Source organism: Amblyomma americanum, chromosome 4 (genome assembly GCF_052857255.1).
Source record: "Amblyomma americanum isolate KBUSLIRL-KWMA chromosome 4, ASM5285725v1, whole genome shotgun sequence".
NCBI lineage: Eukaryota > Metazoa > Arthropoda > Arachnida > Ixodida > Ixodidae > Amblyomma > Amblyomma americanum.
The window spans coordinates 221,666,522-221,680,607 of NC_135500.1; positions in this window are offsets into that span (position 1 = coordinate 221,666,522).

Here is a 14,086-nt window from a genome sequence, read left to right on the forward strand (position 1 = left end):
CACTCCACGCGTGCTTTAATTCCACCGCGTGGATCCAACCTTCCTGGCGGTCTAACTCGCCGTGAGGAGGTGGCGTTGAGGAGAATCCGGGTGGATACTGCGCTGGTGCCTGGGTTCAGGGCCTCCTGGACAAGCCAGACGCCGCTTCCCAATTGCCCTTTCTGCCCTGCTTCTGCTCGTGAGGTGACATTACCTCATTTTCTGTTGATTTGCCCTGGACTTTGGGAGTCACGCAAGCGACACCTCGGCATTCAGGGTTACCACCCCAGCCAACCACCAAGCACTCGAACCTCGACCCATGGGCCCCAATACCAGGCCTTGTTGGTATTCATAGCTGCCACATGCCTGCACATGTAGATATAACTATCTGATGCCAAAGGGCATATTTGCGCAATAAAAAAAAAATGCTTACTGCCTTATATTTCAATGCCATTCACGCGGTACCACACATTCAAATTCAGTGGCATCAACTGTCATTCGTGACTTACTGAGTTTGCCACTGCTCATTTGCCCGAGCAGTGCATACTCTTGTCCATATTCCACATGCAGAAAAGCAGAAAACTTTGTTAGTAACACCTTCCTATCTAGTAGCAAATGGTTTGTGCATGAGCCACCTCTGCTGCATTTTAAATGTGAAAAGGCACCATTTTTTCCAGTACTTCTGAAAGATACTCTCGGTCTGTGTGCTCACATGCAAGTTTATGGCTACTTTCTCAACTTGTCAAGCGACACTCTGCATTGTTTTCTGCAGAATAATTTTTACATTACAGTTTTATATTGAGTGTTTGTATGCACATAAAATTTTTTACTGTTTTGCAGGTATTATCGTTATCGTCATGTCATTCGCAAAATGACATCAAATCTGTGCGTGTAGCACCAACTTATAAAATAATGGCATTAACAAACTTAATGCAATAAGTATTTACTGCCATTTTTTCTGCATGTGTGGCACGGGTATAACTTTGTCCTTACCATGCCATAGGCCATCGGTCATATAGACTCTCTACAGCGTCGTATCAGGGGGGCTGCCATCTTTGATCACGTGATCAAGCCGCCATTACACGCCTCCTGACTGCTCGGCGCATGCCTCGTCGTGACGGCTGATGTGTCTGATGTTTCGGTTACGACAGGCAGTGTTTCAGCTGATACAGTTGTAAAGGAGTGGGAAGGTGACACTATGGTTTGGCTAAAGCTTTGAAGGGTATGTGAGAACCCTAATTTGATCCATTGAGACGTGAAAACGGGATCGGCTTCATGTCCCGAAGAGCTGCAGCTCTCCGCCTCTTCGAGCGAACAGCTAGATCGCCTGAATGCTTGCCTTTGCATCCGCTGCAGGCTTTGCTGAATGTTTTTTGTTGTAATTGTCAAAAACGACAAAAACGGCACCCTAGCCCGTATTTTATAAAATTACCTGGCTCTCCCTCACCCTCAATGTGGCGGTCCTTCCTTGCCCACGCATCACTTTGTCGGTTCTTCCTCACCCTCGCAATCAGCACTATTGACATTTGAGTTATTTTTCCTTATTGCCGATATGTGCCGATGCTGCTGAGTTGCACTAGGCGGACGCTATTGTTCATTGGGTCTGGTTTCAGCTGTGTCGAGCCGTGTAGTTCTTTTAAGCTTTGCACTTGAAGGTTATGAGTAGGTGAGAATGGCCGCATGTAGCTTATTACTGGTAAGAGCCGGCTCAGTCTGGTACTCCTCATATGGCAGCGACTAAAATGAACTGCGCCAAAGGATCGAGGCTCTAAATAATTTAGTCAATCAGAGGAGACTGCAGGAGAGTTGCTTCCAGGCTTACCAACCAACAAAGCCTTCTGTTCCCTTGCCACAACCACCTCCCAGCCCTTCAACTCCTTGTGGAGTTGTTGTGCATTACTGGGCTGGCTTCAATTTTGTGGGCCAGCCTACGGTCAGAAAATCTCCAGGCCCCAAAACTAACAGCACCCTCCCCCTAAGCAAAAGATAGTGTCCGTAGAGTAAAACACCTAGCGGGCCAAGCTGGTGCATAGCTTCTAGATTTCAAGAGCAACAAAGAAGCAGCACACAGAGTAGGAGAATGACTGGACATGCGCTACTTGCAACACTTTATTCACTTCAGAAACAGCTGCTTAAATAGCCTCGGGTTGAGGGTGGAAACAACAGGTGACTGCTCATGTGCAAGATATCGAAGGGGGGGGACACAGGTGAATCAGTGGATACTAAAGCATATCTAAAAACTTACAATCATTCTTAGGCACCATGATTGAAGGGATACTAACATATGCACTTCCCTTGTTTCTAATTTGGTGCGCCTCTATCAATTCACGTGCTACTGTGTTGCTGACAATCCTGATTTCTTGAAGCCTTGGTTCACATGTCTTCTTTCCCACATTCCTTGCAGTCAAGTGGCAGGTTTGAACCTATTCCATTCTTCAGTGACAGTTTGTGCTCTCTCAAATGTTCATTAATACAAAGGTCTGTTTGTCCGGTGTAAAATATTCCACACGTCAGTGGGATCCTATACACCGCCCCAACCCGTCACTCCGCAAAAGGGTTAGCATACTTTGTTTGACACACTTTTTTGTCAATTCCTGAGCTAGTCATTCTGCACAATGATGCGAGTTTCCTGGGGGCATAAAAACAACGGGAACTTCATACTTGACGGCGACATGCTTCAGGTTGTGTGCAACTTTACGAGTGTATGGAATTACCACTGGTCTGATTCTCATTTCTGAGGATTCACCTTTATCTCTTTTTCCTTTTCCTTCTTCTTCCACCTTCTTTAGTAACGCTTTGTTGACAGAACTTAAAACCAAAGAGGGAAAGCCTGCCTGTATTAGCTTACGAATCTGGCCGTCAAAGCTTTCCTGCATTTTGTGATTGCACGACCTTTGAAAGACGATTCCAGGCACATTGTGGCAATGGCGCGTTTTACTGTTTCTCTTCAGAAACTCTGAAGAACTCTGTTCCTGTCAAAAGTTCCGCATAAGGCTTTGTCAGTGTCCTCAAGAAAAATGTTGTACAGATCCAGTGCCATGCAAGAACCTATACATATTCCGTTCTTATGCACAAAACCTGATTCTAAAATGAAACAGTCGTTGAACTCATATTTATTTATTTATTTATGAAATACTGCGGACACTAAATCCAAGCAGGGTGGGCGTACAAGTGAGCGAAATAAGAAAGAAATAACACTGGAAAATAGACAGAAATAGCACTAATTGGTTAGACCTCATGGGGCAATGGTTGGTTTATTTGATTCCAATCTATTATAGTTCGTGGGAAAAATGAAAACTTGTAGGTGTCTGTTTTGGCGGATATAGGGGTTAGAAAACTAGGGTGGTAATGTCGAGTTTGTCTGGCAGATAACGGCTTTAAGTATAATGAGGGGTCCAGACCAAATTTGTTCTCTAATAAAAGCGCAAGAAACTCGAACCTGAACTTTTTTCTTCGGAGTTCAAGTCGTTCAATTTGGTTAATTTCCATCAAATTGGTGGGGGAGTCAGTCTTTGCATATTTATTAAAGATGAATCTAACAGCGCTTCTCTGTATTAGTTCCAAATTGGCTATGTTAGATTTAGTATACGGGTCCCACACTACGCATGCGTATTCGTGTTTTGGTCTGATTATAGAAGAATAACAAAGTAGCTTGATGTTAAGTGGCGCATTCTTCAGTTTATGTCTTAAGCAGCACAATTTGCAAAATGCGGAAGAGCAAATGTTATTGATATGCAAGTTCCACGTTAATTTGCTAGTTATAGTTATGCCTAAGTATTTGTTGTTAGATACTTGTCCAAGAGGGGACGAAATTAATTTGTATGTGTAACTATGTGGTATGTTTTTTCTTGTTATCGGAAGATACACACTTTTGTTAGCATTGAGAACCATGCCCCATTGGTCGCACCATTTAAAAACGTTGTTCACAGCATTGTTCAAAACATTCTGGTCATCCCTATTTGTAATTTCTTTGAATAATATACAATCGTCTGCGAACAGTCTAATATGCGCTGATGGGCTAATTACTTGAACAATGTCATAAAATTGTAATAGTGTCAAAAAATTGTTCACAGAAATGCTGGCGCCATTCTGCCAGCAACTTTTACTGCAGAATTGAGTAAGAGGTTGACACCATCCACTGAAAATACACAACCCAGTGACTTGTTGTCATGCAAAAATTCAATGATATCGAGCCTGTTCCTCACAGAAAAAGGGTACTCTACAACCACGGTATTCAACTGTTTTAATAGGTACAGGTTAGCTAAGTTCTGCCAAGCACCTCGTTCACTAATATGCACCTAAAAGTTACAGGTTATTTGTGCGTTTTTGTGGTGAAAAATCCAAATTGTGGTGCTTACAATCACGAATACTTTTGGCAAGCTTCACCAAACCAAGCTCTTCACACAAAGAAATAGCTAGACATTTTACCTTTCTTGGTTTCAATTTTGGCACCTTAATATTCCGGTCATTGGCTTCAATCACTTTTTCGCTGAACATGCCCGACGGGCATGGCAACGAGTCCACCTTCTTTGTTGACCTGCATGCGCCGCAGAATATTGTTATTGGGGATAGTTGGATGTAGTTTATTTTGATAACGAAAATCAGCGCACACCGATGAGGGACAAAGGAAAGGATAGACATGACAAGCACTTGTGGTGTCTACCCTTCCTTTACCCTTTAATAACGTGCGCTGAATTTTTTGTTTTCATGTTTTCAGGATGAACAGCTGTGGTTAACATGCATTTTATTCATGCAGTAATGTGTGGTTTAGAATAAATATATGGCAGAGAAACTGTTTATTGCAGTAACAACTGTAATAAGTAACAGCACTATCTCTGCATAAAGACAGTAGGAAACACTCTTGAGGAAAAAAACAACAGTTGGAAATTATCATACAACAAGGTATTCAAAACTAAAAGTACAGAATTTTATATTTTGAATCATTAAGTGCAAGAACAAAGAGAGCAGATGATGGCATGTTGACATTCATTGCCTAAGTATGCAAAGCAAGGTACTGATATGGTAAAAAAATTTGACAAAATAAATGGAGGAGCAAAAATAAATTACAGGACCAAAAAAAAAAAGCAACAGGATATAACAAACTGTACACTTGGGAATGTTGCCATAACGTTTCTTTTCTCCATAGGGTGTTCTACAGTCACATGTACTCAGTTGTAGTATCTCACTGAGTGAGCATGGGATCACAGGACAAAGAAATGTAAGAGTTGACAAATTAGTACCCCAGAAAGTATGTTACCGATAGGCTGAAGGCACAACAAAGTTAATTTTCTTTTCTCCATAGGGTGTTCTACAGTCACATGTACTCAGTTGTAGTATCTCACTGAGTGAGCATGGGATCACAGGACAAAGAAATGTAAGAGTTGACAAATTAGTACCCCAGAAAGTATGTTACTGATAGGCTGAAGGCACAACAAAGTTAATTTCCTTGCTGCCCGGTAGCATGGCCTCTCACTGAGGGGTGCAGTTTTCAGATCATGCTAGGAAGTGCACAGCATACCATTCAGTCTGTGGCTGCATGTTAAAACTGCCATGTAATCAGGGTCTTTATTAGTTTCCTAATTTGAAAAAAATATATATATATAAAAAGAGCCCAGCCAGACCTTTAACACTGCAGCATGAAACCAGATAACTGCACATATTGGTTTAATCAACATCACAAGCAGTTTCTTTGAATTCAGGGCTTGCTGCAGCGGTTATGTCAATGTGATCTCCACTTGAATGGCCACTTTCCAAATTGCAACCCAGGCCTCTTTTGAGTACTTCGTGACCCATGTCATGTGGTGCTTTTTCGCATTGCTTTTGTCATCTTATTTTCTTGCTGACAAAAAAGGGCCAACATTCACAGTTTTGTGCAAGTACTCAGCACGCTTGCCAAACGCGACCCCTAGTGCGCCAGTGCTCACTACTCGTTCTTTCTCATAACAAAGGACTTGTTTTTGTTTTGACATTTTTTTCTGCAAAGTATGTGGTCTTTGATTGGCACAACCTTTGAAGAATTTCAGATATGTAAGCCACTCAATGAAGGAATTTATGAGCAGCACAAGCTGCCTCAAGCATCTCGTTAGCATCGTCCAAAGCCAAAGAATCAGTGCAGTAGTTCAGAAGCCTAGTAAACTTTTCTGCAAGGCTTAAAGCTTTCTTTCACTTAATTTTTGGCTGGCTTGAAGAGCATGAGGCTATAGTGAGCTCTGATGCTTCATTCTGACTACTGTCCTCTGTTTGGTCATTCTCTTCATAGTCGACTTCTGTGCCTGGTTTGGAAGCATTGGGCATTTCTGCTATAGCTACATACGAATTATTCAAATATCTCCCAGGTAATTGTTGGAGTGAGTCTCCCATTAGCCATAAAACTGCACATAAGGAAGTTTGGTCACTTCAAAGTCCATGCACATACATTCAGGTGCTGTGTGCCAGCCAGAGGAAGACTGCGACTGCTCAGGGAACTGTCCAGCTACTCCGGTGCTGCTGATGTCATTTTCAGTCTACTCTAGTGCTGTGTACATTCTTTGCGTCATGTGCTTGATGAAAGATGGAGGCCTGTTGCGTAAGTATTCTGGTACAGTGTCACTGTATGCCCTTTATGACGACGATGCTGTCATCAAACGCCTGTGGTATTCCTGTTGCCTCCCTGGTAAAAATTTATTTACAGCAACAGGTACTAATTTGGTCAAGGACTTTTTTTTTTGCTTCATTACTCTTCACATAGTTCTGCTTCAAAATTTTGTACCATTATTTGCTATTACGACAGCACTGAAATCTAGCCTATAGGCTCTCACCTACTCTCAGCCAGTGACCTTTTATGCAGCTTCTCAGTTTCTCATATTTTCAGTGGTCTCAGCTCTTTAGGTCACTAATGATGCATTGCATTTCTTTCTCAGTAGCTGAATCAGCAATTGTTTGTAGTGCAGTGAGTACAGCATATTTTGATTGCACACAGTTCTCACTTCTTTTGAGCCGCTGGTCCCAATTAAGACTGCTCTCGTTGGAAATCACCTTGCTTGCGGGAAAACATTCATGCAGAGCAGAGAATTTATTTCTGCTTGGCTATTATCAGTTATCGAATCATTGGGGCAGAAACCTGGATTCGATTTCTTGAATATTGCAAGTACATCTGAAATGCAAGTGGTTGTTTCAAACTTAAGTGTAAAAGCTCCAACTGTCACATAGCCATGTGGACGCTATACAACAATCAGAAATAGCGGCAAAGCATAATTCGTTGTTTTGTTGGTTGCATCTAAGTAGGAAACAGATTGTTCTTATTTCAGCATCATCTGTTGCATAAATTTTGATTGATAACAAGAGAGAAGTGTTTATTTGCATTTTTTCTCCAATCCTTCCTGTACCTTATCACTTTCACATCTCAAGCTATTACACATTTTCTCTTGGTATCGCCAATAAAAGAAGTTGCTCTCTGGTTCCTCCCTTTTGTACATGTTTATCAAAACCTCAGCATTTCCCTGATCTAAAGAAGTAATTCTGTCTGCGAAGTGTGGCCTGGATAAGGTTGCGTATATACTCATCAGTTGGGAAGAATGCTTGGCAGCTTGTGTCTGGTTTTGGTTTGTTTGCAAAAACATTATCATCTACAAAAAGGTCCAAGCACTGCCTAACTGTCTCGAAACACGTGCCCTCGCGCACAAGGTCATGTATCTTAGCTGATACTTTTTGCTTACAGCTTGACTGAAACCTGCAAATTGTTCAAATTCATGCCCAGTGCAGTGTGAGCACTCATGAGATACTATGACATAAATGTGCTGTTCGGAGTCAATATTCTCTCTTCTAGCTCTCTCGTCAACTTTTATTTTGAGCGTCTTTTCGATTCATATGTGCCATCGTGAATGTCAGCCTGCAATGCCAAATGATGAAAAGCTTGGAAGGACATAATTATTAAAAGTATACATATTGGCCATGCTTTCCGTTACATGGTTCATGTGTGCAGGTATTATGGCAATATGTACAATCAAACCTCGTTGATACGTTCCCAGTTAATATGATTTCCTGGTTCTTACGCTCAAAATCGCGGAAATTTAATGTCCCATAGAAGTATACACCTTGTTTCTCCCAGTTTATATGCTCCAGGATGAAACGATTTTCCGGCTACTACGTTGAAAATCTCCACAAACTGTGGCCGTTCATTGACCAACCGCACATGTGCAAATTTACAAGTGGGGCGAACGTGAGGGCACGCGACATGAAAAGCTGAAATGCAGCAGCAGTCACCCGCCGTGGTAGCTTCTGTACAGTGCTAGATGCAAGAAGGCGAAGCATCACCACCGCCAACAACAAAAAATAAAAATGGTGCGCCAGCATTCGAGACAGCCGTTATTACGGGGACATGACATGAAGAGGCGAAACGCTGAGGTTTCTTCGCGAGTGCATAAGGACAAGTGGGTCTATAGCACCGCCAACACAAACATGGAGCGGAAAAAAAAAATTTCTTCTGAAGTCCTCCGCGCGGCTGCCATATGCACACGAAACTGAGGCATACTGACAGGCTCCGTACCTGAATGTCTTCGATAATTACGTGAAAAACTGAACGCCGGCACGTATTCCAGTTTCTTTAACTCTTCAAGGCCCTCATCGGATCTCAGGATCCAGGCGGTCCAATTCTCGTCGGCTTTCTTTACATCACACGAGTGGTGAGTTGGGCTTGTTGATTCACAGCGCGAAGAAGGGACGCTTGGTAACAGCGCTTGTGTTTTGTTCTGTCGGCCCCTGTCCACTCGGTTTGTTTGCATCTTTCAAATTTACTTTCATTACGGCCTCCTGTAGGTCCTCCGCATCGGGGTCAATCATTCTGGCGCGGACAAGTACGAGCAGACGACACAGAGGCGCGCGCGCGCCCAACAAACAAAGCAGTAGCGCCACCAAAACGTTTGTTTGTTATTTCTGACGTGGAGCAGTGGCGTGGCGTCAAAGCCCCGCCCATAAAGAATCTCTCCTGAGCTTTCCTCCTTCCATGCGCCTCCTCCAAGCACACACCCCTGAGGAAGCCGGGCGCCGGGCCGGGGGTGGCTTGTACCCATTTTTACCGGTGGGTGTCCGGCGGTGGGTTTCGAACTAACCACCTCCCGCAGCCGAGGGTGGTCGAAATTATTCCGGAGCCCTCCACTACGGCACCTATTCTTCCTTTCTTCTTTCACTCCCTCCTTTATCCCCTCCCTTACGGCGAGGTTCAGGTGTCCAAAGATATATGAGACAGATACTGCGCCATTTCCTTTCCCCAAAATCCAATTATTATTATTATTCCATGCAGCGCAAACCGTCAGCTCGGGGAGGATCGCCGACGCCAGATGGCGCCATGTTCCCGTCAGCAGTAGGGGGCACCTATGAGCGCGCCCCCCTCCGCCGCTCCTGAAGGGTGGGAAAATAATAATAATAATTGGTTTTTGGAGGAAAGGAAATGGCGCAGCATCTGTCTCACATATCGGCTGAGACCTGAACCGCGCCGTAAGGGAAGGGATAAAGGAGGGAGTGAACGAAGAAAGAGGTGCCGTAGTGGAGAGCTCCGGAATAATTTCGACCACCTGGGGATCTTTAATGTGCGCTGACATCGCACAGCACACGGGCGCCTTAGCGTTTCGCCTCCATCGAAATGCGGCCGCCGAGGTCTGGTTCGAACCCGGGAATTCCGGATCAGTAGCCGAGCGCCCTCACCACTGAGCCACCGCGGCGGGTTTGGAGAGTGGGGAAGGACATACTTTGAAAGGGTCAATGCCGCCACGGCGAGGGAGCGCGCCTTTGTGCCCACTCCCTGTCCCGCCTGCGTCAGTTGCACGTGCGACGGCCTGTTTCCTGCCGATTGCAGTTTTTCTTGGCCGTAAAACTTTTCAGTGGTATCACGGAATGGACCAAAAGCCTTCTTACTGTAGAGTCTCCTTGACAGGGTGTTGTAACGTACTTGAGTAAAACGGTAAAGTTCAACGTGAGGGCTTGACAAGTACACTGTAGGCTTAACGCCTCAGGAGCGAAGGAAACGAGACCACTGCTACGAGCCGACACCAGAACAGAACTGCCAGCCGTGGCTGCCCGAGCCACGACCAGGTGCCGTCTTTATTCTCTTCGCAGGGTGGCGCGCGCTAGCCGGGTTGTCGGCGCCGCCCAAGAGAGGGTGCTACAGGGCCCCCCCGCCTAGACTGGAAGTCGAAACGGACGGAGGGCCGGCGATGGCATGGATGGCACTCGAGCACTAGGTCAGGCGGCGCTGGGAGTCGTTCCAAAGCGGTCTCCATGTAAGCCGGTTTAAGGCGGTCTAGACTGACGGTCTCTTTGCGGCCGTTTTGGAGGATGGTGGCGGTTTTCGGGGTGCGGCGGAGAACGCGGAAAGGTCCGTCGTAAGCCGGTGTGAGTGGAGCTCGGACAGCGTCGCGGCGCACAAAAACGTGGGTCGAAGTGGCCAGGTCGGGGTGTACGAAAATGGTATGGTGGCGGGACGGACGTGGGGGAGTAGGCCGGAGGTCTTTAACGCAGTCCAGCAGGCGTTGGAGGAATTCTTGGGGCTGGGCTGGAAGCTGCTGGGATGTAAAGAAGTCGCCTGGAAGACGCAAAGCACTTCCATACACGAGCTCTGCAGCTGAGCACTGTAAGTCTTCTCGGATGACGGCCCTTAGACCAAGCAGCACAAGGGGCAAGGAGTCGACCCAGAAGGCGCAATTGAGGCGGGCAGCGAGGGCGGCCTTCAATTGGCGGTGAAGGCGTTCCACCATGCCGTTAGCACACGGGTGATATGCGGTGGTACGGCATTGCCTGACACCGAGAATATTATTAAGGGAAGCAAACAGGGAGGACTCAAACTGGCGTCCACGGTCGGTTGTCACAGTGCCAGGACAACCAAATCGAGATACCCACGTAGAAATGAAGGCGCGCGAAACAGTCTCTGCGGTGATGTCAGGAATGGGGACTGCCTCCGGCCAGCGAGTGAAGCGGTCGACTATGGTCAAGATATAGCGGTAGCCTCGAGAGATGGGTAGAGGGCCCACGATGTCGAGATGAACATGGTCGAAACGACGGCCAGGGGGCAGAAAGGCTTGGGAAGGTGTCTTGGTATGTCGACAGATCTTGGTCGACTGACAGGGTAGGCACCGGCGCGTCCAAGCACGCACATCAGCGTTGATTCCGGGCCAAACATAGCGCTGGGTGATAAGGCGCTGAGTAGCCCGAATGCCTGGATGGCATATGTCATGTAGAGAATGGAAGATAGGGCGACGTAGTGAAGCCGGAACAAAAGGGCGAGGAAAGTCCGTTGAAACATTTACCACAAGGGCTCAGGCGAGCAAGGATGGGGCACAAGCCGTAATCGGAGAGAACGAGGGTTCGCTCGAAAAGCGGCGAGTTCATCGTCATTCTGCTGGGCAGAAGAGAATGCGGCCCATGCAGTCGACGGTGGAAGATGGAGCGTCTACCGCGACTATACGAAAGAGGGCGTCAGCGGCGGTGTTGGCTGCACCTTTCACATGCCGGATGTCGGTAGTAAACTCCGAGATATAAGCGGACTGACGGAGTTCACGTGACACGTACTTCGATGAGTTGGTCCGGAACACATATGCAGGCGGTTTATGATCGGTTAGCACGTGAAACTTGCATCCTTCTACAAAATGCCGAAAGTGCTGGATAGCGGAGTAGATGGCTAGGAGCTCTCGACCGAAGACGCTGCTTGCTTCGCGGCAGTAAAGGCGGCCTGGACTTCTGATGACCAAGAGATTGCGGAGGACGGGCCAGCGGTTGACCGGAGGAGGTCGGTGAGCGGGCGAAGTAGCTCTGCACAGTGCGGGATAAAGCGGCGGGAGAAATTCACCAGCCACAGGAATTGTCGCAGGAGGCGCAGGGTTTTGGGCAGGGGGAAATTCTCGATGGTCTGGACGTGGGACGCGAGAGGGCGGATACCCACTGAGGATATGTGATGGCCCAAAAACTCGAGCTCAGGAGCACCGAAAACACACTTGGAGGCATTCACAACCAGGCCGTAGTGCTATAGACGCTTGAACAAAGCACGTAGGTCTTGCTCATGATCATGAGGTGTAGGGCTGGCGATGAGGACATCGTCAAGGTACGCGAATACACTCGGTAGGCCCCGCGTGACCCCAGCCATGAACCGCTGGAAGGTTTGAGCCGAATTGCGTAGTCCAAAAGGCATCCGGACGTACTCAAACAAATCAAAGGGCGTTGTGATGGCGGTCTTAGGTATGTCGGCGGGTTCAATGGGAATTTGGTGATAAGCCTTAACCAGGTCAACTTTGCTAAAAATGGCGCAGCCGGCGAGGCGCGATGTAAAGTCCTGGATGTGGGGCAGGGGATAGCTGTCGTGGACAGTGTTGGCATTCAACGCCCGATAGTCGCCGCAGGGACGCCAGTCACCGGGATCACGCTTGGGCACTAGATGCAGCGGAGACGCCCACGCGCTGGACGACGGGCGTATAATGCCGAGCTCCAGCATGCCGTCCAGCTAGACGGTCTCCAAACAAGCGGCGCGGTCGAGCAACTGCGGGTGGACCCCGGGTGACGATGTGGTGTGTCACAGTATGTTTAGGCGCCTGAGTGAGGTTGCATGGCTTAGTGAGCTCCGGGAAATCCGCCAACACTTTTTCGAACTGAGAGGAAGGTATCAGAAAGCGAATGCTCATGGGAGCAAGGTCGGACGAGACACCCGAGATGGAGAGATGAGTCAGACCGTCGGTAAGGCGACGATGCCGCACGCTGACGTCTAAGTCGAAGTTGGAGAGGAAGTCTGAGCCGATGATCGGGCGAACCACGTCTGCGATGACGAAGACCCATCGAAAAGTGCGGCGTAGGCCGAACTCGAGGGTGAGAGATCGTAGCCCATACGTGGGTATAGACGAGGCGTTGGCAGCACGGAGCGACAGTCCTGATGGCTTGGAACGATCTGCCTTAGTCGGTGGAACCACGCTGATTTCCGCGCCCGTGTCGATAAGAAACCGGGTGCCGGAGAACTTGTCAGTGACCATGAACAGGCGGCTCGAATGACTGGGGGAACCACACGCCGCCGTTAGTGATCCCGGCGGGCGTTTCCCGGCCACGAACAGGGCGGTGTACACTTCGTGGCCCGGTGGCGAAAACGCCTGTGGTACCAGTAGAGAGATGGAGGGCTTAGACTCCGAGCTTGACGTGAGCGCGAAAGAGCGCGATGATCAAGACGAGACGGACGGGTCTCCAGAGGTCGGCTCCGGAGTGCGGCGACTGAGGCGGCAAGCTCCTCGAGACGGGCCTCAAGGCGCGAAATCGCTGGGTCTCTTGGCGGCAAAACAGCAGTGACGGACGGGGAGGTGGCCTCATGAACGTTATCTGCGAGCTCAGCCAGGCGGTCGAGGGTGACGTCACCGGCCGCCGCAAGGACGAGGCGGATGGGCTGGGGAAGGCGTTGGAGGAAAAGCTGTCGAAGCAACGCTGAGTCGTTGGGGATGTCGCGCTCCCCGAGAAGCTATTGCATGCGGCGCAGAAGCTGGAAGGGGCGCCGGTCGCCAAGGTCTTCCCCGGTAAGCAGCTGCTGGAGGCGGGTGCGGTTCGACGGCATAAATCTCCAGCACCTTGGTTTTCAGGTGCTGATATGGCGTAGCACCCATGCGGGCGGAGAGAACGTCGGAGAGCTCACCGGCAACGTCAGGAGGCAGGCTTGAGGCAACATGGTAGTAGCGCGTCGTCTCCGACGTGATGCGGGCTAGGCAAAATTGCGCCTCAACCTGGTGGAACCAAACTTGCGGGTTCTGGGGCCAGAAAGGTGGAAGGCGAACCTGCAGCGACGAGACGTCCTGCGAACGCGAATCCTGCTGCGTGGATGTTGCGGGATCGGTCATTGCTCGTCCTTGGTCACCAATGTAGGCTTAACGCCTCAGGAGCGAAGGAAACGAGACCACTGCTACGAGCCGACACCAGAACAGAACTGCCAGCCGTGGCTGCACGAGCCACGACCAGGTGCCGTCTTTATTCTCTTCGCAGAGTGGCGCGTGCTAGCCGGGTTGTCGGCGCCGCCCAAGAGAGGGTGCTACAACACAATGAAACCGTTCAGAAGCATCTCGTCTCCACCTATGCCCCAATAGGGTTACGCATCCACCAGCGTCAGCTTAAAAAAAAA